Source organism: Mauremys mutica, chromosome 6, assembly GCF_020497125.1.
Source record: "Mauremys mutica isolate MM-2020 ecotype Southern chromosome 6, ASM2049712v1, whole genome shotgun sequence".
NCBI classification, from domain to species: domain Eukaryota; kingdom Metazoa; phylum Chordata; order Testudines; family Geoemydidae; genus Mauremys; species Mauremys mutica.
In genome coordinates, this window is record NC_059077.1 from 51,097,794 (window position 1) to 51,124,951 (window position 27,158).

Below are 27,158 nucleotides of genomic sequence, written 5' to 3' on the forward strand. Positions count from 1 at the left end.
GGTACGTCTATACTTCCCGCCGGATCGGCGGGTAGTGTTTGATGTATCGGGGATCGATTTATCATGTCTCATCTAGACACGATAAATCAGTCCCTGAATCGATACCTGTACTCCACCTCGGCAGGAGGAGTAAGCGGAGTCGACGGGGAAGCCACAGTGGTCGACTCGCTGCTGTGAGGATGGCCAAGTAAGTCGAACTAAGATACTTTGACTTCAGCTACTCAAATAGTGTAGATGAAGTTGTGTATCTTGGTTCGAACTCCCTCCCGCTAGTATAGCCCAGGCCTTGGAAGCCCATTCTAGTACTTATAGTTAGAAAGTTTTTCCTAATATCAAACTTAAATCTCTCTTGCTGCTGATTAAGCCCATTACTTCTTGACCAACCTTCAGTGGGCATGGAGAACAATTGATCTCAGTTCTCTTTACCAGGGCTGGCGTTAGGCCAATTCCACCAATTCCCCCGAATCGGGCCCCGTGCCCAGTGGCAGAGCTGCTGGGGGATGGGGCAAGTGGCCGAGAATCCCTTCCCTGGCTAGAGGCTCCTTTTTAATTTTTACTCACCCGGCAGTGCTCTAGCTCTTTGGCGGCAGGTCCTTTAATGCCACCGAAGACCCGGAGCGAGTGAAGGAATCGCCGCCGAAGACTTGGACTGCTGCCCGGTGAGTACAAGCCCCACATGTTTTTTTACGTTTTTTTTTTTTTTTTAGGTCATCCCTGCCGGGGCCCCGTCAAAACTGTTCGAATCGGGCCCCGCACTTCCTAAAGCCGGCCCTGCTCTTTACCACAGCCCTTAACATATTTGAAGAATGTTATTAGGTTCCCCATCTCAATCATCTTTTCTTTTCAATCAAGTTTCTTTTAAACATGCACAGTTTTTTAACTTTCCCTCATAAGTTAGGTTTTCTAATCCTTTTATCATTTTTTTAACTCTCTTCTGGACTCTCCAGTTTGTCCACCTCTTTCCTATATTGCTATGCCCAAAACTGAGCACAGTACTCCAGCTAAGGCCTTACCAGTGCCTAGTAAAGAGGGACAATTATCTTCTGTCTTACATAAGACACTCCCATTAATACACCCATAATAATTAATAATAATAATACTAACCTCTTTTGCAACTGCTTCCCATTGACTCATTCAATTTGTGATCCACTATAATAACCCCCAGCTCTTTCTCAGCAGTACTACCCCACCTAACCAGTATTCCCCATTTTGTAGTTACATGTTTGATTTTTCCTTCCTAAATTCAGTGCTTTGCATGTCTTTACTGAGTTTCATCTGACTGATTTCAGTCCAATTCTCCAATGAGTCAAGGTCATTTTGAATTCTAATCCTTTCCTACAAACTGCTTGCAACACCTCCCAGCTTGGTGTCATCTGCAAATTTTATAAGCTTATGTCCTCATTAACATCTATAATGCATTCTTCAAGCCCTTTCAAACTATAGCTGCTAAAATCTGCTTCTTTGCCCATTTTTTCTCAACACATAATGCCCTCCTCCACCCCCATCACTCCATTGGCTCTCCCATGTACAACTCCTGGGGGAATTCTGTACCACTGTGCATTCACAGAATTCACATGGCCCATATATATATATATTTGTCAGCAGTCTGCGGGCGAGGTTCTGCATTGTAATGAAAATAGATCAAAACCTATTTTGTTTTCTGTGTTGCCTATTGTCATTAATATCATTATGCCTTTTGCCCACCAGGGTCTGCTGTGGTGCCAGAACAGAGGTAGCCAGCTCACTACTCACTGACTGGCCATAGCTGTCAGCATCTGAATAGGGAGATTGCAGAGGCTGCATTCCTCACAGCACCCTGCCTGTGGGGCCAGGTGAGGTGGCACAGGGTATGTGTGGAGGGACAGACAGAGTGGGGCACATGAGGCTGCTGGGAAGGTTCAGAAGGGCTAGTGGGGGGCGGGGGGAAGACTGGAGCAGGGGCTGAATGGAAGTGGTGATGTGGGGACACATGGGGATAGAAGGCTAGGGAGTGCAGAGCACATGAGGACAGGGGAATAAGGATGCAGGGATGGACTGTGTGGGAGTAGGGCCAAGTGGAGGTGCAGGAACACATGGGGGGGACAGAAATGGATGGGAGTAGGGGTGGCTGAGTGGGGGTTCATGGACTCATAGGGACTGGAAGAGGGGGTGTGGAGGGGGATGAAGGTGCAGGGACACTGGGGATGGGAGGAGGAGAGATGGATGAGTGGGGGTGCAGAGCCACATGGGGATGGGGGAAGAAGGGTGGCTGAATCGGGGAGCAGGAATACATGGGGACAGGGGCAGATGTGATTGGGAGAGGCTAGAGGTCAGCCAGGGTCTGCATGGGAGAGGCTCCCCAACTCACTAGCAATCCCTCCTCCCCCCAAAAAGCAATGGTTCCATACTTATTCCACAATCGACAACCCTCCAGGTTCACTCCTGACTCCTTCCCTCTCCCTCAGCTCTTCTATTACCCCTGACTCCCCCAAGCCTTAGCACTGCTTCTGAGGGGTGCAGGACATACAGTTCCGTATTGTAGTTAAAATGGATTATTACTCAACATTCTGTATTAATATGCTTAGTAAGGGATCTATTTGTCCAAAAATAAATAAATAAATAAAATAAAATAAAAATACCCTGCCTTTTTTGTTGTTACAGACATACTTGCGGACAGGTATTTTGAAATAAATGACCAAAATAATTGAAACTGGTGTGATTATGTTGTATTATTTTGACAAATAAAACATTCAGAATATATTTTGTGTGTGTGTGTGTGGGGGGGGACAGAATTCCCGCAGGAGTAATACAAGCTTTTAGTCTTTCCTTTAAGGCTCTCTAATACTCTTCCCTATTAGCTGCTTTTCTAACTTACTGAACTGCCTGTGCTGCAAAAAGGTGCCAATCTTAAATACCTATTTGTCTGGTTCAGTCACAAGCACCTTCATGCTATCTTGCATACTGCCCTTGCCCCCACCTCTTATGCATGAAACATCCCCTCTGCACTGCTCTGAAAGACCACCACCACCAGCACCACCATGTGTTCTTTTAAATCCTTGCTTGAGATCCACTTCTACTGTAATGACTACAAGAAATGATAAAGGCTAGATAAAGGGCCAATGGAGATTGCTGATAAACTGACCTTGGGCAAAATGTCAGGTTGAAATAAGAGCTTTATGCCACTGAAAATGGGAGATGCTGAAGAATTCTAAAGAACTTTACAAAAAATACAAGCTGGTACTTGCAATCACTCTTTCCTTCCCTCATAATCAAGATTCCGACTAAACCTATAAAGTGTGAGAACACTGAGCCAAGAAAGGAGGTAAATTCAAGTGCCAAGGACCCCCTCAGAGAGCACTAGTAGCAGGACCCTCTTTTGACATAATTTTGCACTATGTGAAGGCTTATTATGAGCTGAATTAAAACTGGTGCATCCATGAACCTTTCACTTAAGGCAATTGTTTTACAACTAAGGAGCCACATCTAAAACAAGCCCTAGTAGAGTCTGCCTGTAAAAAAAACACTGAGACAGAACAGCAACCGAGGCCATGTCCACACTACACAGTTTTGTCAACAAAAGTCAGCCTTTGTTGACAAAACAGTAGAGATGTACACACTGCAATACTCTTCCTGCCGATTTAACTCTTCTGCTACGCCAATATAATAAAACCACCTGGATGAGAGTCATAGAGCTCTTTGCAATGCAGTTAGAGTGACACAGTGTCAGCATAGACACTGAGTTGCTTATGTCATTCTAAGAGGCCTCTAGGAGAGATCCCACAATGTCCATCATAACTACTCTGGTCACTAGTTTGAACTCCACTGCCCTTCACCCAGTTACACAGGCATGTGCCCCCACTCCTTTGAAAGGCCTGAGAATGTTTTGAAAGTCCAGTTCCTGTTTGCTAAGCCTGGAGAGCTCACATTGCATCTTCCCAGCTGACCACCCTGGCTCCCCACAGCAAACGTGCTCCCATCAGGAGTACACTGGAATTGTGGGAAGAGGAGACTGTGCAGTCACAACTCCGCTCCAGCCGTAGGAACTTTGATACCTATGGGCAGATTGTTTATGGCATGAAGGAGAAGGGGCACAAAAGAGAGAGACAGCAGTGCTGGGCTAAGATCAAGGAGCTGAGGCCGGTATACCAGAAGGCAAGGGAAGACAATTGTCTGTCTGGTGCATCGCCAGAGACATGCCATTTCTACAAAGAGCTGCACGCCCTCTTTGATGGCTAGCCCACCTTCACCACCAAGACCCCTGTGATGGGTTCGACCACAGAGACCCCCTTGGGACTGTCACCTGATGTGCTGAGACTACCTCTGAGCCTGTTTTCTCTGCCAGTTTGGGCCTCCAAACAACCCTGCTTTGTTGAGCCAGACACACAAGCCTGATGCAACACAGATGTTATTCCAGGTACAAGCCTTTTCAGACCAACTTTATAGTTTATGGCCTGGGTCCAGCAACACTCACCCCCCCGTAGTTACAGTCCTTTGTTCCAGTTTCTTTCAGGCATCTGTTTGGGGTGGAGAGGCCATCTCTTGAGCCAGCTGAAGACAAAATGGAGAGGCTTCCAAGGCCTTTTATATTCTCTCTTGTGGGTGGAAACCCCTTTGTTCTTCTTTGAAAAATCACAGCAACAAGATAGAGTTTGTAGCTACCTGGGCAAGTCACATGTCCACGAATGATTCAGCTTTTTAGAGGCTGACACCATTGTTTGTATGTTAGTTTGACTGTTCCCAGGAAAGCTCAGATGTGGATTGGCATCTCCCAAAGTCCATTGTTAGTTAAATACTCCCAATTACTCGAATAGCCCCTTCACAATATGTTGGCCAAAGCTTCCTTATGTGTTTCCTACAGCAAATACAAGCATAGAGACAATGCTCATAACTTCAGATATAAAAATGATACGGGCATACAGCTAGGAGGAATATATTCAGTAGATCATAACCTTTGCAAAGATGTGTCACATTGCATATCTAGCCTAAAGCACATTCCTGTTGTTATATTTACACTTATAAGCATATTTCCATAAACATATAGAATACAATGTCACAACCCCCATGGTTACTTTGGAGGGGCGGGAGGAAGCAGCCAGCACAGTGAACCCCAAGGACATAGTGGTGCATGAGGAAGTGGAGTTGAAGGATGGAGGAAAAGAAGCAACAGGGACATCCACTGGCATGGTGAGCCAGGACCTCAAAACACCTCAGAACACTGCAGAATGAGCCCCAGTAATGTGCCTTTGTCAAAATGCTCCTTCAAAAGCCTCCCTGCTTCAAATAGCCCCTGTTGAGCCCCTCTATCAGCCCTGGTATCTCACTGCTCAAAAGCAGCCACCAGCCAAACCACCCCTGGGGAAACTTTGTGATGACTATGGGAATAAATTCCTCAGTGAGGTCAAATCTGCCAAAAAGGCAGCTCCAATGACTCTTTAAACTGTCAAAAGGAATATTCAAGCTTCCTCTGCACCGGCTGCTGTTACGGTTTCCAGTGTAAGGCTTCATGAGACACAGGAACAAGGAGTAGGTTGGGTCTCCCAGAATCACTAAGAGCATATGCACATCCCCATTGGAATCTTCTGGTCTGGCAGGAAAGTCCCTGTATGCAGCTTTCTATACAGGCCTGTGTTCTTGAAGATGTGTGTCATGCACCTTCCCTGACCACCCCATGTTAATGTCAGTGAAATGACCCCAGTGAGCCTCCAAGGCTTGTGATACCATAGAAAAGTAGCCCTTTCTGTTGCAAGGTGGGCTGGGGGGGAAATTGGGATATGCATGCCATCTATCACCTGGCTGGAGTCAGAGAATCCCATTGCTGCAGAGCCATCCACTATTTCCTGTGTATTTCCCCAAAGTCACGGTCCTTCATAGCAGGAGGTGATTAATGGCCCTGCACACTTGCATGACTGCAAACTCCATGGTGGACTTCCAACTCTAAATTGATTTCCGACTGATCAGTAGTCATCTGGAGTTGCTAGCTTCCACACAGTGATTGCCATTCACTTCTCCACTGTGAGGGAAGTTCTCAGTTTGATATCCCTGTGCTGAATGGCAGGGACAAGCTCCGCACACAGTTCAAGGTGGCTTTGTGCATCCAAAAGTTTTGAGGCCACTGCTTGTCATCCCATACCTGCATCACGATGTGATCCCATCACTTAATGCTTGCTTCCCCAAGGCCAGTACTGTCAGTCCACCACGAGCAGCTGTTGCATGAATGCCAAAAACAATCTTTAATTGTTTCTTTCATACACCTGGCAGACATCATGGTGTCATTATCAGATTTGCAGTTCATGAAATACCATAGGATCAGCTGCACTGTGTTCATAATGCTCATCGTAAGACTGAAGAGCAGTGCAGGATCCATGCTTTCAGGCAGAGACACCAGGCACACAGTTTACAGGGGCTGTTGAAAAGTGGCCCAAAATGTGGTTGGAAGCTCATAGAATGATGGGATGGAGAAAACTGCATCATGGGACAGTGAGTGGCACCACGTATCATGCACTGTAATAATCTAAAAGTGAAAAGGGATAGATTCATACAGTGTAAGGTTAGAAGGGACTATTAGATCACCTAGTCTGACCTCTTGTATTTCAGAGGCCAATACATTTGATCCAGTTACCCTTATAATAAGCCCAGAAACTTGTTTGACTTTATCATCACTTCCTTGAAAGAGACTGAAAATCCACAACTTCCTTCGATAGTTTGTTGTAATGGTTAATCACCATCACTATTAAAAATGCACTTTAATTTCTAATTTGAATTTGTTTGGCCTCAGCTTCCAGGCACTGGTTCTTGTTATGCCTTTGCTGGTAGATTATCACCGCTTTTGTACCAGGTGTACTTTCTCCACTTGAAAATGCTTAGACACTAGATACTTACCAAGTCACCTCTCAGTTTTCTGTATGATAAACTAAACAAATTGAGCTCTTTAAGTCTCAGCCTAAGGCATTTTCACTGACTCTTGAATCATTTGTGTGACTCTGCTGTACACTCAGTTTTTTCAATATCCTTTTAAAAATTTAGACAACAGAGCTGTATGCAGTATTCTGCTACTGGTCTCACCAATGCCCTACAGAAAGGTAAAAACACCTCCTAACTCTTACTCATTCCTCTGTTTATATATCCCAGAATCACATTAGCACTTTTTGCCACAGCATTGCATTAGCAGCTCATGTTCCATTCTGTCCTTGATGACCTCTAAATCCTTTTTAGAAATCACTGCTTCCCAGGATACAGTTCCCCCAAAGCCCTCATGACTTCAGTCAGCTAGGCATCTGATCCACACAGGCCAGCATTCCTTGTTCTTCAATATCAGCTCGAATTTGGCTGTATTAAAAATGCATTTTGTTGAATGGAATCTACTTATCAATCAATCCAGACTCAGAGATAATAGTTTGCATCTCAAACACCAGCAAACTTCTGGCCAGGTCTCTTAGTAATGCTGTCTCAGCATCTGCTGAACAAAAAACTAAGAGCAGGTGTGAATCTAGTTATTAAGAGAGAGGGTTGTGAATTTTCCATCAGAAAAATGCCCTTTTAACAAAGTTGAAATAGCCTGTAGGAAAAGATCAGTTTTGATGGGAGAGTGCGGGGAACAGTGATTGTCACAAAAGTTTTTCAGGAAGGGAGCCAACATTTTGATCTGTGTCATTTTCACTTTGGCCTGGTCTACACTAGGACTTTAATTCGAATTTAGCAGCGTTAATTCGAAATAACCGTGCACCCGTCCACACCAGGAAGCCATTTAGTTCCACCTAGAGGGCTCTTTAGTTCGAATTCGGTACTCCACCCCGACGAGGGGAGTAGCGCTAAATTCGACATGGCTATGTCGAATTAGGCTAGGTGTGGATGCAAATCGAACTTACTAGCTCCGGGAGCTATCCCACATTGCACCACTCTGTTGACGCTCTGGACAGCAGTCCGAGCTCGGATGCTCTGACCAGCCACACAGAAAAAGTCCCGGGAAAATTTGAATTCCTTTTCCTGTCTGGACAGTTAGAATCTCATTTCGTGGTTGGACATCGGGGCGAGCTCAGCAGCACCGGCAGCGATGCAGAGCTCTCCAGCAGAGGAGTTCATGTAATCTCTGAATAGAAAGAGGGACCCAGCATAGACTGACCGGGAACTCTTGGATCTGATCGGAGTGAGGGGCGAGGAGTCTCTGCTTTCGGAGCTGCGCTCCAAATAACGGAATGCAAAGACCTACGAGAAGGTCTCCAAAGCCATGAGAGACAGAGGATACAGCCGGGATGCAATGCAGCGCCGCGTGAAAATCAAGGACCCCAGACAAGGCTACCAAAAAATCAAAGCGGCAAACGGACGCTACGGAGCCTGCCACCAGTGCCCCACCAGTGACCATGGACTCTGACGATGGGACAGTGTCGACGGACAGTTCCTCGGCGATGTTCGCGGACGGGGAAGATGAAGAAGAGTTTCTGGAGGACGAGGCAGGCGACAGCGCTTACAACGCTGGTTTCCCCGACAGCCAGGATCTCTTCATTACCGTCACGGAGATCCCCTACCAACCGTCCCCGGCCATTAACCCGGATCCTGAATCAGGGGAAGGAGCAGTCGGTAAGTGCTTTAACCATGTAAACTTTTATTCTTAATATAACAGGAATCTGAAGTATGTGAAAAGGAGGTCTCTCTATATATGGGGATAGAACAGAAATCCTCCTGGGAGATCTCCACGAACCTCTCCTGGAGGTAATCGAAAAGCCTCCGCAGGAGGTTCCTGGGGAGAGCTGCCTTATTGGGTGCTCCGTGGTAGCACACTTTTCCGCGCCAGGCTTTCATGAGGTACTCAGGGAGCATTGCCTCCCCGAGCACGGCTGCGTAGGGCCCTGGTTTGTGCTGGCTTTCACGCAGCATGCGCTCTCTATCTCCTTCAGTGACCGTCCTCAGGGTGATCTCGCTCGGAGACTCCTGCATGTAATTAGGGGAATTACTGTAATGTTACGCCTGGTCCAAAGTATTTTTAAAAAATCTCCAGACAGACGGCATAGCAGAGACTCAGCACGCTGCTGTGTGACGAGCGTAACGGAAAGCCAAAGAATCAAATGGACGCTCATGTAGGGAGGGGGGACTGAGGACGCAAGGTATCCCACAGTTCCTGCTGTCTCCGAAAAGGATTTGCATTCTTGGCTGAGCTCCAAATGCTTCTAGGGTCAAAAACAGTGTCCGTGGTGGGTCAGGGCATAGCTCGGCAATTTACGCAGCCCCCCAACCACCCCCAGAAGTGAAAGGGAAAACAATCCTCTCTTGACTCTTTTACATGTCACCCTATCTTTAATGAATGCTGCAGATAGACGCGATGGTGCAGCACTCAACACCGACATCCTTGCTCCCCCCACGCTATGGATGGCTGATGGTACAAAATGACTGGTATCCGTCCTCATCATCAGCCTATTGGCACATGGGGCAGTGCAAAAGGACTGGTAACCATGCCGACTAGCATCGGTAAGGTCAATCAAGGGCGCCTGGTCCTAATTTTTCGTGGTAGATGGTACAGTATGGCTGATAACCATCGTCATCATAGCAACAGGGGGCTGAGCTTCATCAGCCCCCAAACCTTCATGTGTAAAGAAAAGATTCAATTGCCCCTGGACTAGCAGCAGGATGCTGGGCTCCTCTCCTCCACACTCCTTAATGTCCTATCTGGACTATCATAGCTGCTGGAGGCTGCCTTCCACTCATTTCTCACTAACAAGTCACTGTGTCTTATTCCTGCATTCTTTATTACTTCATCACACAAGTGGGGCGACAATGCTATGGTAGCCCAGGAAGGCTGGGGAAGAATGGAATGAACAGGTGGGGTTGTTGCAGGAGCACCCCCTGTGAATAGCATACAGCTCATAATCTATGCAGGATCTGACACAGAGCAGCTGTGCTCTCTGGTTCTCTGATACAGTGGTTCTCTAGTACACTTGCCCATATTCTAGGCAGGACTGATTCTATTTTTAGATACCAAAAAGGAGGGATTGACTCAGGGAGTCATTCCCAATTTTGGCTTTTGCGCCCCTGGCTAAGAGCAGCCAGGGGCACTTATGACAGCAGCAAATGGTGTAGTGCAAAAGGACTGCTAACCATGCCCATCTTATTACCAATTTATGGTGTGGTAGATGGTACAATATGGCTGGTAACCATCTCTGCTGTCATGCAAAAGCAAAAGCATGCTGCTGTGTAGCGCTGCTGGACCGCCTCTGTCAGCGGCATCTAGTACACATACGGTGACAGGCACAAAAGGCAAAACAGGCTCCATGGTTTACACGCTGTGGCGTCTGCCAGGGCAATCCAGGGAAAACGGGCTTGAAATGATTGTCTGCTGTAGCTTTGCCGGAGGAAGGGATGACTGATGACATTTACCCAGAACCACCCGCAAAAATGGTTTTTGCCCCATCAGGCACTGGGATCTCAACCCAGAATTCATAGAGACAGATTAGACTGTGTTCATTCTTCGCAAAAATTTATCTTGGCAAGGAATTCACTCCCTTTTTCCCATCACACAGTTTGGACTGTCTCCAGACCTGCCACAGCATCCCCCTCACAGAGGCTGGCAAAGATTAGGCGGAGAAATAAAAAGACACGGGACGAGATGTTCGCTGAACTTATGGTGTGCTCCCGAGACGACGCGGACCAGCAGAGCCAGTGAAGGGAGACCCTCTCTCTGTACCAGCGCTCACTCAGCGAACGGGAGGAGAGGTGGCGTGAGGAAGACAAGCAGGCGACTCAAACGCTGCTTGGACTAATGAGAGAGCAAACGGACATGCTCCTGCGCCTTGTGCATGTTCTGCAGGACCTCCGGCAGGAGGACAGAGCCCCCCTGCAGTGTATCTGCAACCGCCCTCCCCCGCCACAAAGTCCCATACCCCCCTCACCCAAAATAACTAGAAGGAGGGGCGCCAGAGGCCGTGTAAACTGTCACTGCACCCCAGCAGAGTGCTCAAGTACCCAAAAGCTCTCATAGCCTACATTTTGAAAAGTCCTTTCCTTCCCGCCTCACCCAAGCCCCCATCCCAGTTTCATCCCCTAACTGTCTAGTTGATAATAAAAAATACTTTTCTGTTAATTACTGTTTCCGTCATGTTCTTTTAGAGGAGACTGTGTTTGAAGGGGGGGAAGGGGGTTGGTAATTTGACAGGACAATCACCTTTACCAGGGTACAGACATGGGGGCAGGATCAGCAGCAGGTCACACAAACACTGCAGTCAGTAGGCACCCTGGTCGGTATGGGAGGTGGTTTGCAGGTTCTGTGTGGGTGGGGGGGTACGTGACTTTGTAGCGGGGGAGGGGGGTTACAGATCTCATGCAACGGTCCCTGTCCTGGACCACAGAGCCACGCAGCAGAGGAATCTGTATCCGTCCTCCCCCGCCAAAAGGCCACATAGCCCACGCACACAGAGTCCCAAAAAGGAGGGATGGCAGGCTCCATTGAAACATCCAGTCCGGCACTGCAGACCGCTCTGGGAGCAGGAGCCTGTCATTCCTCGAGTTTACAGGCGGTCTTTACATCACTGCACACCCTACCCAGCACAGTCCCTGTCCCAGTTTCAACCCTGTAACGCAAAGTCATCAATAAAGAAACCTTTGTAAAGTTACAGTGGAACATGTATTTTATTTTTAAACGTGTGTTGGAAGTTGGGGAAGCGGGGTGGACGGGGTATGTAACTGCAGATGCTAGTCAACAGTCACTTGGTAAAGAAACAGGGGCAGGTTCAGCTTCTCTGTAAAGAAACTGAACAGTCACAGGTCACGCTGCTCGCTGCTCGCTGGTACTTGAAGAGTTCCTTGTCGCTGTGCAAGGCGCCTGCACAGAGCTTCACGAGCCAGGGCATTAGCGGGTAGGCTGGGTCCCCGACGATCACTATAGGCATCTGCACATCCCCAAGACTTATTTTGTGGTCCGGGAAGAAACTACCTTCCTGCAGGCGTCTAAACAGACCAGAGTTCCTGAAAACAAGCACGTCATGAACTTTGCCTGGCCACCCGACGTTGATGTTGGTAAAACGTCCCCCATGGTCCACCAGTGCTCGCAGCACCATTGAAAAGTAGCCCTATTTCTCAGCAGCTGACTGTGGAAGAGGTGGATGATAAGGTGCGAGGAGTTGACAACGGCCATAACTGCAGCGGGATCCGTGCTCAAAGTGCTGTGGCGCCCGCGCTGTCACTGAGCAGAAAAGTGCACGAACAGATTGCCCGCAGGCGCTTTCAGGGAGGGAGGTAGGGAGGGCGTGATTGACGGTTCAATGGTGACAGTTACCCAAAACCACCCTCGACACATTTTTTCCCCCAGCAGGCATTGGGGGCTCTACCCAGGATTCCAATGGGCAGCGGGGAGTGCGGGAACTGTGGGATAGCTTCCCACAGTGCACCGCTTCCAAAGTCGACGCTGGCCCCGTTACTGTGGACTCAGACAGTCGAATTAGTGTATTTAGTGTGGATACACAAATTCGACTTCATAAGGTCGATTCCACAAATTCGAATTAAGTAGATTCAAAATAGTCTTGTAGTGTAGATGTACCCTTAGTGGCAGAAACAAAACTAACAAGAGCCTTCCAGATGGGTGGCTGATACATTGAAAAATTCCCTTTCAAGTTCTCTTAATGACATTTTTCTTGAAATCTCTTCTTGTGAATAAATTTCAATTTTAGAACTGCAGAATTTTTTGTAGGAAAGATTTTCCACTTTCTGGCTACCTCTGCTTACAAATATGAGAAGCAAATAGTAGGCACCTTCTCTCGATTAATGGAGATGTACTCAGCTAATTCCTCTGGTTGCTTCTCCCAAACCAGATACCAGCACCTTCAGTCTCATGTACTGGTAGTTAGTTTTCATTCACTCTCCACTTTTGTAGAGCAAAATGGCATCCTCTGCACAGCATGCACTGTACAGGCAGGGTCACACTGGTGAGTCATTTTTACTTAAAATCAAGGTGACACCCCTGTTTTGGGGGTACTTAAAGAGACTTTGAAGGACGGGGGTTTCAAAACACTAGGAAATGGGATTGGACTTTAATAGTAGCAGCTCTAGCCTAAGTCAACAATCTGAGGGTTTTTTTTAATAAAAGTTTAAAAATATAATGGTGACTAAGCAGTCTGAGACTTCTAATCAAAACCCCAAACCATGTTTGACTGTTTAGTATTGTACAATGACAGGGTCATGTTTGGCCCACTTATTTCACTGAAATTAATACAAATACTTGGGGGTGGCGGAATCTTCCCAAGTGTAATTAATGTGGATCGCAAACACCCTATCTCAATTTTTGTGGTATGCGTTTGAGATATAATGCACAATCTTTTTAAAAAGACAGATGACCTCATTCTCAGATAGTGTAATTCAACACAGCTCCAGTGACATCAGTCATCTATGCACCTGACCCACAGAAGCACATTAACAGAATTTTGTGATCATTCACATGAATTAATCAAGTGAACCCTGAACAACTTGGTGTTATTAGTGTCCTGAAAAAAATAAACTTTCACAATGGAAGACAGAAAAGTAACTTCAGAGAGTGAAACCATATGCCACTAAAGCAGTATAATTGAGCATGTGGAATCTCACTTACCACACAAAAGGATGAATGTTTCTATGTGCATAAGGTGAAACACATGACTTGAATATCTATACCCCCACAAAGGCCATGTTCTTGCCTGAGGCTTTGTCTACACTACCGCAGTAAGTCAACTTAACTTACTCTCCTCCAGCTGTGTGACTAATGTAACTGGAGTCAACATATCTTAGGATGACTTATTGCGGTGTCTACACCACCCTGCATAGACGAGAGACACACTCACATCGACTTACCTTACTCTTGTCGCTCCGGCGGAGCGGCGTGGATATCTGGTAAGTGTAGACATGGCCTCAGTTTCATACATACATTGGACATGCAGGAAGGCAAGAGAATTTACTAATCACAGAATCATAGAAATGTAGGATTAAGGGACCTCAAGAGGTCATCTAGTCCACCCTCACCCCCACCCATGCTATAGCAGGATTAAGTATTACCAGGTCACATAACTCATGAATTCTACATAGTCGATTCTTTGACAAGGGCAGTACATGCATCCATCAGCATATCTCATACTTGTACATTCTCCCCTGTATAATCCATTCTTAATAGGAGGTGGAATAATTTAAGTGAGTCTGTACAGAATGACCTTCCCAGGGTTATTATCAGATATACATTAGCTATTTTGGACCTTTCTTGATCATTTTCTATCTCTCACTTATAGTCAGGACTGAGTCAGAAATCTATCTACATGTACAGATGTGTGTGTTTGTGCATGCACACTAGACAGACATAATTTAGATAGATAAAGGATGGTCCAATGGTGTTAGCATGGCACTTTGGAGGTCCAGGTTCAGTTCCCTGCTCTGTCACAGTCTTCCTGTGATAACTCGGACAAACCATTTAATATCTCTAAGTTCCCCATCTGCCAAATGAGGATAATAACAATTTCCTGTCCTAAAGGGATTACAAGGATAAACACATTAAAGTTTGTGTGATATTCAGATACTTCAGTGATGGAGGCCAATGAGGTACCAACATATGAAACAGTGGGAGAAATTCTGTACTCTTATAATACACCAGAGGTGGGCAAACTATGGGCTGCAGGCCACATCCAGCCCGTGGGACCCTCCTTATCAGCCCCTGAGCTCCTGGCCTGGGAGGCTCGCCCCCAGCCCCTCCCCTGCTGTTCCCCCTCCCCTGCAGCCTCAGCTCACTGCGCCACTGGCACAATGCTCTGGGCAGCAGGGCTGCAATCTCCTGGGGCAGCACAGCTGCAGAGCCAGGCCTGACCCAGTGCTCTGTGCTGCGTGGGGTGTGGCTGGTTGCAGCTGGGTGGTGCGGCTGCCTGTCACCTGTGCTCCAGGGAGCGTGGTAAGGGGGCAGGGAGCCAGGTTAGGGGGTTGGAGAGAGGGCTGGGGAGTTTGCAGTGGTGGTCAGGGGGGTGGATAGGAGTTGAGGCAGTCAGAGGGTGGGGAGCGGAGGGAGGGTTGAATGGGGACAGGGGTCCTGGGAGGGCAGTCAGGAAGGAGAGGGGAGGTTGGATCAGGTGGGGGGGCAGTCAGGAAGGATGAGGGGTTGGATGGGGCAGTGGGGGGCAGTTAGGAGCAGGGGGTCTGGGGGCAGTAAGGGGACAGAGCAGGGGGTGGATGGGGCAGAAGTCCCAGGGGGGTCATCAGGGGGCAAGAAGTGCGGGGGAGGGAGGGGCACGGGTCAGATAGCCTCCCCAAACCGGCCCTCCACACAATTTCGGAAACCCAGTGCAGCCCTCAGGCTAAAGTTTGCCTGCCCCTGTGATACACGGTGGGAGAAGAAGGAGGAAAAAACAAACACATCACACAGAAAAGAAAGTAAAACGGATTGGATAATAGTTCTCAGCTCAGCCAGTTCCACAACTAAAATAAGGCAATAATTAAAAAAGAAAAAACATATTAATGAAAGCTTATAATTACTGAAAAAGTACTTTTCCAACTGGATAATTCCTAGTATTTGAAATCCATTGGAAGAATACACAATCTTTCCATGTAATTTAGGAGCTTCTTCAGGGAAATGAAAATTCCCTAATTCTCATGGCTGCTTAAGGTGAACACTCACATAGGGGCTGTAGACCTCCATTAACTCTCAACTAAAGACCTTGATAGGACATAAGCAAAGAAGATAAAGATCATTTACCATCTCACCTCTTGCTGGTCTTGATAAGAGAAAAGCAAACAAAGTTTATTTAATGATTATTGCGAAATAAGGGCAATATATAATTTTTGATTACTTTTCATGATTATTATAGCGTACAAGAATATTTAAATAGCCCCACCATGAAATGTGGAAGAGTTCAGATTTCCATGGTATTGAATAAAGATGACTTCACCAAAAACAGGGGCAGTTTTACCTGGCAGTAAGCCTAGTTTTGTTTGATAAAAAATAATGTACCTAAGTGAAACACTAAGAATTGGTTTGTTTTCAAGTTTGTAACAAAATGTGAAAGTTGTGACTTCAGTAATTAGTTTTGCATTTTGTGATGAGTATTTCACCCACCTCTAGTAGATACTGGCAGTAATTAGAGATGTTATATGGTCTACTCTATAAAACATATCAGTCCAAATATTGTTTGGATTTATACTACGTATACTATACGCTCATTATTTTAGTCTTTTCTAGGACTTATGTGAACGTGGCAAGTATAGAGGGCCAAATATAATGCTAGTTTAAATCAATGGGATTATTCCTAGACACTTTAATGGGACTACTCAAAGCTAGACACATTCGGAGAACTGCTCCAAGGCCCACTGAAGTCAGTGGATATTCTCACATGCTTAAGTACTTTGCTGCATCAGTAGCTCAGTCATAAAGCTTCTTAAAATGATGAACCTGGAACAACCGATTTTTACAGCATATGCTGAGAGATTGATTATTTAATGGCTTTTCCCAAACAATGGAAAACTGAAGAAAATGGTCACAGACAAAATCTTAAGGGACAAGCTGAAGATGGCCTGAAAACTGACGCTTGCTCTGATTAATCCTGATTTGCAAAACTCTGCCTCTCATTACACTGCATGTTAAGATTCATTCTATCCACACTGAAGACTGAGGCTGAACTTTGCCAGAATATGCAAATTTTTCAGATTAGTAATCATAAGAACTCCAGTTGTAATCGTAAAATGCTCCCTCTTACAGTGCTTCACCCTGTCAGAAGGTTAAACATGTCACGGTCCCTGTCGCAAAGCTTGCATTTTCAGCTTGTTAAAGACAACACTGAGCTAAGTTTTGGAACTCTGAAATTTGAGCAGAACAGCCTGGGTTACAAAGAGCACGGGGGAACCTCTCAGACTACCTTCCCACAAATGCTGTTGGCTGTCTTTATGTAAATTGTTTTGGGCTTTTCCTGTGGCTGTGCCATGCACAGGTTGTGTACTGCTGGCTTTTTGAATAAGTAGCTGTGAAGTTTCTGTTGGAAACATGAAAGTGTACCGCTACTGAACTCTGCTCTTTTGCCCTTTATTGAGGATTTATCACCACCTTAATACAATAGTTTTAATATTGAAAATATTTGTTTAGAGAATAAACACACTGCCCTAAAGTTTAAATCTCAGATGAAGCTATTTTGAGAACATTTTATTGTTGCCCTTCTCTGACCTCTGTTTGGGAGTGGAACAGTTAAAATGCCCAACTACTTTCTGCAAAAGAGTCTGTCCTTATGGCATTTTGGGCCCAAATGGAAGCAGGAAATACTACACCCACTTTCCTATTGAGACTATCAGCCCAAAGCTGCAGATTAAGGAGGTTCAAACAAACATTGGAATCTTGGGATCCTTGTTCCATTGCAGGTGGCTCATCATTAACAGACACGATTGAAAAACTTTCACTCTCTTATTATGGACCAGATTAGTGTTTTACCATAAACTTTATGCAAGGAATGAGACTTTGCTGTATTTCCCCCAAAGCAATAAAAAATTCCTTCCCTAGACTAACAGTTCCTATTCTGTTCCCCCCACCCCCCGCTGTCTCATTCCAGGTGGAAGGAGGGTTACTCCTACAGTGCATGGGGAGTAGGAGCAGAGCCAAGGCCACTCCCTGCCCATCCATCTGCTCTCTCCACCATTCACAGTGTGGGTGATGTGAGTAGTGCACACAGAAGAAAAGGGAGACCTTTTAAGTCCTTATTTGGAGCACACAGGACAATGGAAAATCTTGGCTGACAGTCATATGAATTAATCATTTTGCACTAAAAAACATCTTGGTCATTTTAAGCAAAAATCCTAAGTAAACAGTGAGGATTCACACTTACGTGAACTTTATTTGTATTAATTTTAATCTTTCATATTGGGGAGGAAAGTATTGCTCTGTGGTTTGAGCATTGGCCTGCTAAACCCAGGGTTATGAGTTCAATTCCTGAGGGGGCCATTTAGGGAACTGGGGTAAAAATTTGTCTGGGGATTGGTCCTGCTCTAAGCAGGAGGTTGAACTAGATGACCTCCAGAGGTCCCTTCCAACCCTGCTATTCTATGTTTGTGAAGTCTTGGTCTGAAAACTAGAAGAAGAAAGCAGACAGAGCTATTAATAATGTCACGAATAAAATCAGTATAAAAAAAAATATATATATATATATATATATATATATATACACACACACACTTACTAGACCTGGTCAAACAGTGGGAAAAAATATTAGTGACAAGTTGGCAGAAAGAGAAGTGGAATATGATGAATAATATTCATTTATAAAACTGGTAAAGTAAAATAATGAACATTTGATAATTACATGAAAAATAATAAAAAATTACAACAAATATTGGGCCAAATTAGTGCACAACCTTTACACTGAGTAGTCTCACTGAATGTAATGGGATTACTCATAAAGCAAGGTACTGATCAATTTAAGTAAGTGTGGCAGAATCTTGGTGCATTATTTGAGATAAAGAGGTCAGTGATAGTGCTTACACTATTACTAACTATATGATGGCTGTGGATATTCTTATTATCCATGTAGTGTATAATCCTACTATCTTCTTGTTTTCAATTATGTTTTGTAGCAGTGAGTCACACAGGTTAGTTATGATCTTATCTATTTAAAAATTTTTACCTTTCAATTTCATTGCATGTCTGCTTGTTTCTCTATTTTGAGAATGGGTACCCAACTGACCTCCATATCCTGCATTATTTTATGATTGTCATATTTCTTCTCATTTCATCTCTTCTCAAGCTAAACAAGTTAATGTCTTTTCATTCTCTCTCATATATTAGACTCACCATGATTTCCACTTCATATCTTTGGACCCCTTCCCTTTCTGCTATTTTTTCCTAGATGAAGTGACCAGTATTCAAGATGAGAAAGATGTACTATCAATGCGTGACAACATAATGTATTATTTTCTATTGCATTCTCTTTACATTGTAGCATTCCTGTTTGGTTATTTGCCCACTACTGCAGCTGAACAGCTGTTTTCAGTGAACTGTCCACAGTGATGCTTAATTTTTTTCCTGGCTGGTTAGAGTTAACTTGGAGCCTATGAATGTGCACATATAGTTCAAATCACTCCTTCCAGTATGATTACTTTGCACTTTTCTACACAGAAATTCATCTGCCATCATGCTGTCCAATCCCCAGACATATTTCAGTCCCTCTGAAATGTATCACTGTTTGCTAGTTTTGAAGAACCTAAGTCTGATGTCATCTGTGGCTTTCTTGTAATGGCCGAAGGCTCATACATTCTCTCTCCACATATTTTTTCCATGAGAACTGGGGCCTGTTCTAGTTAGGAATAGCAAAATAGCTCAGTTTGTCAGGATCAACCTGCGTTGAGTCCATTGGATCTCAGAAATCCAGGTTTTAGCATGTTACATCTGTCCTAGATTTTAGCCAGTGCCCATGATTCTCCTTGTGGCAATCAAAGTAAGTGAATGTGGGATACTGTGAACTCATTTGCCTCCACTATGAATCACTGCTCCTTTGTCCCCTTCCATGTAACTCTGCAGTCTGCTGACATGCAGTTTCCACTATAGCAGGAAAGTTTCAGGCAGTTGGGTTCTGTTGCTTGCATGTCAGGGGTGTTGTTAAAGCCTCTAAAAGAAGAAGTTTATTTAGCTTTGATTTCCATTATGTAATATTTCCTTTTGAGCCCTGAACCACAAACTGAAGTCTCTCTGCACATTAAAATAGGCTATAGGAAGAGGCTGGGGTTTCATTTTAGCTCTTAATATCCTTTTGGAAGAGTCCTATAGAATTTAGCAAAAAGCAAAAGTACAATTTTCTATACATTTTGGAACTACTATATCATTTTAGAGAATTATGTCTCCTAATTTATAGAATTATTATATTCTATAGAACACATACATCACTTTTACATTCTTTAGAATGTATACATAAGAACAGAGTGTAGAATTGGTAGGCCCTTCCCACCCCGACAACAAAATTAAGGCTAGGTTTTATTTAGCTTGTTTTGGTTTATTAAGATAAAAATACCCTACACTGGAGTCAATTGCATCATAAGGGCTCCACCCTGCAGTCTCAATCCAACAAGATGCTTAACATAGTTAGAGTCAGGCAAGTTCTTAATAGTCTCATGGGCATCATTAGTTTGAACTGGACTACTCTTGTGCATGCTTAAGGTTAAGCAGGTGATTCAGTAGCTTGCTGAATGACGCCAGAGTGTTCAGCAGCTTGCAGGATAGAGCAGCGTTCTAGCAAATGTTAGCCACACAAAGTACCCTTCTTAAAGTCAGAAGTGATTTTGTAATCTATTTGCCTAATAGGAAGATCTCTCTTAAAGAGAGATATTAGGGCAATGGATAGGAATGAGCTGTGTCTGGGTCATTGTTGCTAGGCAGATGCACAATTAGCACTCCACAGCCAGAAATTTCTGGAATTGGGTACAGTAGTCTTGGGTATGTGCAATAGGTTTACCGTAGCTGGACTCAAGCGCCATGCAGGCAAGCAGTCAGGGGAGCTGCTTTTAAATGGGCCTGTGCAGGCTGGGAGAAGCTGAGCCCAGGAACATTCAGAAAGTAGGCTGTTTTCCTTAACTCTGAAGCATTTAGCAGCAGATCAGGGATACTGTTAAACCTTCAACAGGGAAGCTTTGGCAGTGTTAATTATAGAAAGGGAAAAATTTATTTTAATTGTATATTTTAAAACATTTGGCTAAAAATCAAACATTCAGTTAAATTGTCTAAACTAGTAGGATTCACCAACTTTTCCCCATTATTACATTTAAAGAAGAGTCATTTATTTTGCTATTCTCATTTTTTTTTAAATCTATACACTTAACTGACTGGATGATTAATGAATTAGCTACCTGGCTAACAGTGATTTCAGCAGAGGAAGAGTCTGCATGTAGTCCACTTGAAGATTCTTACAAGCAAGTAAGACTTTTGACTCAGCAGACTGTATAGATTTGGCAATCAAATACTCTCACTGAAACTCAGGTTACCTCAACCTAAGCTTTTGGGAACGCAGAGTTCCTTCTCTGTGTTTCTGTGGGGACTGATCTGTTTAGAACTTTATATATAACTGAAGGTAATGTATGGGGATTATAAAATAGCCAAGCTATATTATAAAGAAACAATTTACAAGATTTGTCAAGTTGGTAATTAAGTTCATTCCTTTTGAGACTTGAATGTAGGGAGGTTGACCCTGTGCCATCCTTGCTGAAAATCCTTAGCGAGTGAATTCTAGGTCTCCAGCTGCTTTTCTATGGGAATTGGGGTAGTTTTAGGCCATGGCATGAACTCTAGTTCACCAAAAGGTGAAATTTTATTTTACTTTCACATCCTATTATTCTGCAGAGTTCCACACTGTAAATAAGTGCATTTTTTCCCCTTCTTTCATTTTCAAGGTCAGCTTGTACATCACAGAATTCCAAGTTGACCCATCTGTTTTAACCACCCCTCACTCTCCACAGTTTGGTTAGCATGACCTTGAGTGTTAGCAATTCTATTCCCTAGTTTACTAAAGTTTCTTTCCAAATAAACTAGTCACTTGGCAGGACAGAAAACTAACATCTGACTTGGGAATTTAGGCCTGCTATTTACTTGTCTGACAAAACATTTGTCTTTTTGACTTTGAACTCCAATTTCAGATAGCTACTTAACCAGTAGTTTTGTCAAATTGTAGTGGCTTCCTGAACTTGGCCTGTTTTGTGGCTACATAAGTATGCAGCTCTGATTCCAAACAACTTACATTAAAGTGTGTGAGTTAATACACAATCCCCTGCATTTACACATACAAACTCAGGTCATCACACCTCTAACTAGTCAATTTGTGAGAAATATGTACAGGTGCTCAACTCTATTACTAGAGAGTCTCTGAAAAATGGTCTTTAAACAGTAATTGATTATACTTTTCTCCTTATGTCTCCATGGGCTTTACAATGGAAGCAAGTACCATTATATCCAATTTACAGATGGAGGAAAACACATATTAAGAGGTGAAAGGATTGTCCAAAGTCTTCGTGGAGGTCAGTGGCCAGAGGCAATAACAGGACCCAGATCTCCTGGTAGCAGTCCAGTGTCTTCTCTGTTCTGCCCCTCCCCTTTTTCTTTTGGTTATTAAAGTGGTGGTGTAGCAATGTTGGTCCCAGAATATGAGAAGATATTACCTTACCTACATTCCCCTTATTATATTGTCTCATTTTTAGCTGTTCTGTTACAGTCACTTGTATTTTTGCTACATCTGAACACTGGTGGGTGGATCAGGTGTTTTCCATTTAGTAGAGCTACATGACATTCATGGTTTTGTGGAAGTGTGCATGAAAACTGAGCTTGATTTTCCTCCCTTATTATAATTAAGGTAACACCCTACTAAGGATTTCATCCTCTTTGTGCTGGGCCATATAAAAATATATAGAGAGAGACAGTGTCTGCTAAAAGACTTACAGTCAAAGTGAAGGTATTACAACAAGCACCTGGAACAAACAGTATCAGAGGGGTAGCCGTGTTAGTCTGGATCTGTAATCTGCTTTTATGGAACAAACAGATTGAAGAAGAAGGTTGACAATAGCTAAATAGAGGGGAATTTGACATACAGAGGAATGTTCAATTAAATTTTAGTTATGCTTTAATTATATAAAAATGACAATTACAAGTATTAAAGATGAACTACATGACTTTATCCTGTTATTTTAATACAGTCATTTCAAGAATCCAGGTCATGAACTACATGGTATGAACATAATTACGCTGAAGTTATACTTCATCTTTTGGGACAGATACATGCATCAGAAAATGCAATGTAACAAGTGTATTATAATAAAGAGAATCCAGTTACAAAGTTAGTCTTCTAGTTGTAAGACTAGATGAACCTTTCAGTGGGATAATGCACCAAAAAAGAGGGAGGAGAGGGCCTCAGATCTTGGCTTCAGTTCTGGCAGCACATCTTAGCCAGAACCACAAGTTGTGGTCTCAGGAAATCCAGAAACCCAAAGCTGGCCTCAACTGGGCTTCATTAGGCTTCTGATAAGAGCGGGCTACCACAAGTCTATGATCCTTGCAGTCAAAAGGCCTGAGAAATATTAGCATCAAACAGTAGTATCACCACCTACCTGGTTTGGCTTCAGGCTAGCCTCTGCCTCAGTACAAGAGCTGATTGCCTATCTGCATTCTCCATCGCATGTGACCTGCTGGCCTGTTTTCACAACCCAGAAAAGACTCTCTGCCACTCTTTCACAGCAGAGAGTTATTCTTAGCTTAGGCAAAGCAACCAAACAAAAAAGTAGTTTCTCTGCTCACCATGGGCTACAGCTCTGAAATTTTCTCCCAGTACTGACTGGACAGAGCTTTCAATCCTCCTACTACAGGAGAGGGGAGGAGGCAGCGCAGCCTGGCAATGCCAGACCCTCCCCCAGTAATTCTGATCACAAAACAGTCTTGCTGTCTTATAATTCTTTGCTCCCTTTCCAGCTGGGTCTGAAAATTGATCAGGTCTGCTGGCCTAAGAACCCTGACCCTAAAAGGGGCAGGCCATTCTGTTACAAGAGCCAATCCACTTCACATACAGTGAAGATAATTTGAAGGAACTACTAATGAGGCCAATAGGTCTGAGATGACAGATTTTTGCATAGCTTGAAACAGATCAAAATGGACTACAGGGTGTGTGTGGCAGAGGGTCAAGTGAACTCTTGGTCATGGTCATCATAACATTTTTTAAATTATATGGATGAAATCTTTCTTCAGAAGGAAAGCAAACCCTGGAGACTTCCCAGCTACTTCTCTAATCTATGCCCAACTGGCTCATCTCCTGTAATTTACTATTCAGCCATTGAGGAAAAAAAAAAAAAAAGCTCTGTGAGCCTCTCCCATTTTTGAGAACTAATTCATCAGATGACTGGAATAGGAAGTCCGCTGTTACCCAGGAAACTGCAAAATAAAACAAAACAACAAAACAGTAGGATCCATTAGGTTCTTTGAGTTAAGAAAGAGGCTAGTTCTCATACCAATTCACAATTTTTATATAGATGTAAGCCTCTCCTGATGAACACTTATTTGTAATTTTCCTTGCATCAAACAGTTAACTCACATGCTGAAATTCAAAGACTGATATAGTGTTTTCAGAAAGTTGCTAAATCAATTACCTTCAGTCTTTCAGGACTGAATTAAAGATTTTCTTTGACTGAATTTCTTACTGTGGAAAGCATTTTTCAGAAACATTTACATTGCTGAATGATTAAAAGTGAATGGTACATTTCTGACATGTAATTATAATATTCCTGGTACTGTTGTCATACATACTGTTTCTTTCTACCATTATCATAAATTATGCTGCTATAAAACAGGGATTAAAATGTACACAATCTCTACTTAAAATGCAACATTACAATTAATCTCAGGGTTCTAAATAACTGTCATAACTATAAATTTACATATACATTGCCCTGTGGGGAAAAACAAAGCTGAAATTTATATTGACATGAAAAAATAGATGAATTTTGAGTTAACTACGTTGGTTTAAATTCTTTAGGCCCCAGTCCCACAAAAGGAACTACAAAAAAACATTTAAATTGATGGGATCTGCATGGGTGCAGGGGTCTGCTAATGCAGTTTTGTTTACAGAACTGAGGTTTTGAAGACAAGCTGGACTTGAACTCTGATAGGAGATCTATACAGTCTGGCCCAAATGCATGGCTGGATCCTTAGCCTTCATTCAGATGCATATTTGGTCATTGAGGATTACTGATATTTATTTCATATATTAGCTTTAAATTCCTCAGAATCAAGTTATACCTTATCACCATGTTTTTCCTTCTCCATTCCCTCCTTTTACCCCAGTCTTGGATCCAGAGATCCCTACAGATGGATCCACTGACTTGGATGAGATTGCATGTAGGTATAAGGATGCACACTTTTGGATCAGATTTCAGGAATGCCCTTTATGTTACACCCACTTGTTGCCTGTTCTTAAGCTAGAACAGGGGTCCACAACCTCTGGCACACAGCTTGTCAGGGTAAGTACCCTGGCGGGATGGAACAGTTTGTTTACCTGCCGCGTCCGCAGGTTCAGCCGATCGCGGCTCCCACAGGCCATGGTTCGCCACTCCAGGCCAATGGGGGCTGCAGGAAGCGGCCTGGGCTGAGGGATGTGCTGGCCGCAGCTTCCCGCAGCCCCCATTGGCCTGGAGTGGTGAACCATGGCCAGTGTGAGCTGCAATTGGCCGAACCTGCGGATGCGACAGGTAAACAAACTGTCCCATCCTGCCAGTGTGCTTACCCTGGCGAGCCGTATGCCAGAGGTTGCCAACCCCTGAGATAGAACATAAGCTCTCCAGGATTCCACACCTTTCTATATGTCTGCACCACAGCTAGAAGCACACCTCCCAGCCTGGTAGGTAGACCCTCACTAGCTCCACTTGAGCTAGTTACTAAAAATAGTGTGGGATATTGTTGCATAGGTGGTGGTATGGGCTAGCTGCTCAAGTCCAAGCCCACCTGACTCCTTAGGTTAGAGCTGGTGACTAGCCTGAGTGGCAGCACCCATACTGCTTTTTTTTTTTTTTAAAAAGGTTACTACCTCAAGCGGAGGTAGTGTGAGTCTGTCTACCTGTTCTGGGAGGTATGCTCCCAGCTGTGGTGCAGACTTAGCCGTAATGTTTTTACAACATTGCATCACTGTTTACTTTTATCTTACAGCAGTGTGATCTAACATACATGTGTGTGTGTGTGTGTGATTATATATATATATATATATCACACACACACACACACACACACACACACACACCCAGCCTGGGAATCAGGAGACCTGAGTTCACTTCCTGGCTATGCCACTGATTAGCTGAGTGTCTTTGGGCAAGTCACTTCTCATCTGTTTCTCCTCCACAGCTTTTATCTATTTAGGCTGTGAGCTCCTGGGACAGGACTACCTCTCATTAAGTGTTTGAAGCCTTACTGTGCATTCTAAAAATCTCCACTTGGACCTCCAGGCACTACAGCAATAATTAATAATAATGAATACAATACTGCCAGCTAAATTCCAAACATAACTACTTAATTAAGCAATAGGGGGAAGCAATGGAAAATTTATATATGCACATCCAAGTTAAATGTACCATTGAGCAATATATATATATATATAAAAATATAAAAAAAATAGTGTAAGTGACAATGCTCAGACCTTGTCTCAGTGGGTCCTGCACTTCCAGACAGATTTATGCTAGCCTCAGAGGCTCACTGAGACCCTCTACATAGCCCTTCTCTTTCTAAAGGCAAGTGTCACAGCCTACTGAGCCATTTTCATCATAAGACAGCAAGTGGGGTGGGAAGAAGCAACCCTCCCTCACAGTGTCTGTTGTCTCATGGTCTCTGATTTATCATGGAGAGTGGGGGAGGCAGGGGGAACCCAGACCCACCCTTGACTCTAGGCTCCAGCCCAGGGACCCTAGTAGTAGCAGCTGTTGGTAGCTGATCTTTTGAGACAGAACAAGTACAATTCCCTGCACCACTTCCCTACAGCAGCCCCCACTTCCTCAATATCTACTTCACCCTTACCTCAGGGCCTCCTTCCTTGTACCTGATAGGGTTTGTACTACCCAGTTTCTCCAGCAGTACAGCTTCCTCCTACAACTCCTGGCACACATGCACACCTCTCTGACTAACTGGGAGGCTTTTAACTAGTTCCAGCCAGCCAGCCTCAGGTGTCCCAATCAACCTAGCTGTCTCCACTGCTTTTTAGAAGGATCTTAATTGGCTCCAGGTATCTTGATTAACCTGGAACAACTGCCATTTGGTTACCATGGTACCAGGGATTTGTTTAGCCTGGGGTTAACATACCCGTTCCTCACTACTTTCCTACAGCCATCTGGCCTTACCCAGTCAGAATATATATATAAAATAAGCTTCTCTGTGGCCATCATCACCATAGTTTCTAAGCACCTCATCCATATTAATAAATGTACCCTTAGAATACCACTAGTATGTAGGAAACTATCATCATATACAAAGGAAGTCTGAAATAAGCAGTAGGATTCTGAAGAGATGGCAAGGGTAATTTTTGACAGCGTAGGCAGACATTATGAAGTTTTAAGACAATTACTTAGTGATTTATATCTAAGAATCAGGGGCGGCTCTATGTATTTTGCTGCCCCAAGCACGGCAGACAGGCGGCTTTTGGCAGCGTGCCTGCGGGAGGTCCACCGGTCTCACGCCTTCGGCGTACCCACCGCCGAATTGCCACCTAAGCCATGGGACC

General features: G+C 44.1%; 1 long non-coding RNA gene across 1 annotated transcript in view; it reads right to left on the reverse strand.

Moving 5' to 3' along the window:
- The window catches only part of LOC123373148, a 35,361-nt gene extending 8,815 nt beyond the window's left edge, over positions 1-26,546 (reverse strand). The window contains exons 1-2 of the long non-coding RNA XR_006580584.1: positions 26,459-26,546; positions 23,020-23,833 (exon numbers count right to left, since the gene is read on the reverse strand). This is a non-coding gene — a long non-coding RNA (uncharacterized LOC123373148). The remainder of the gene's footprint in view (positions 1-23,019; positions 23,834-26,458) is intronic.
- Positions 26,547-27,158: the final 612 nt, after the last annotated feature.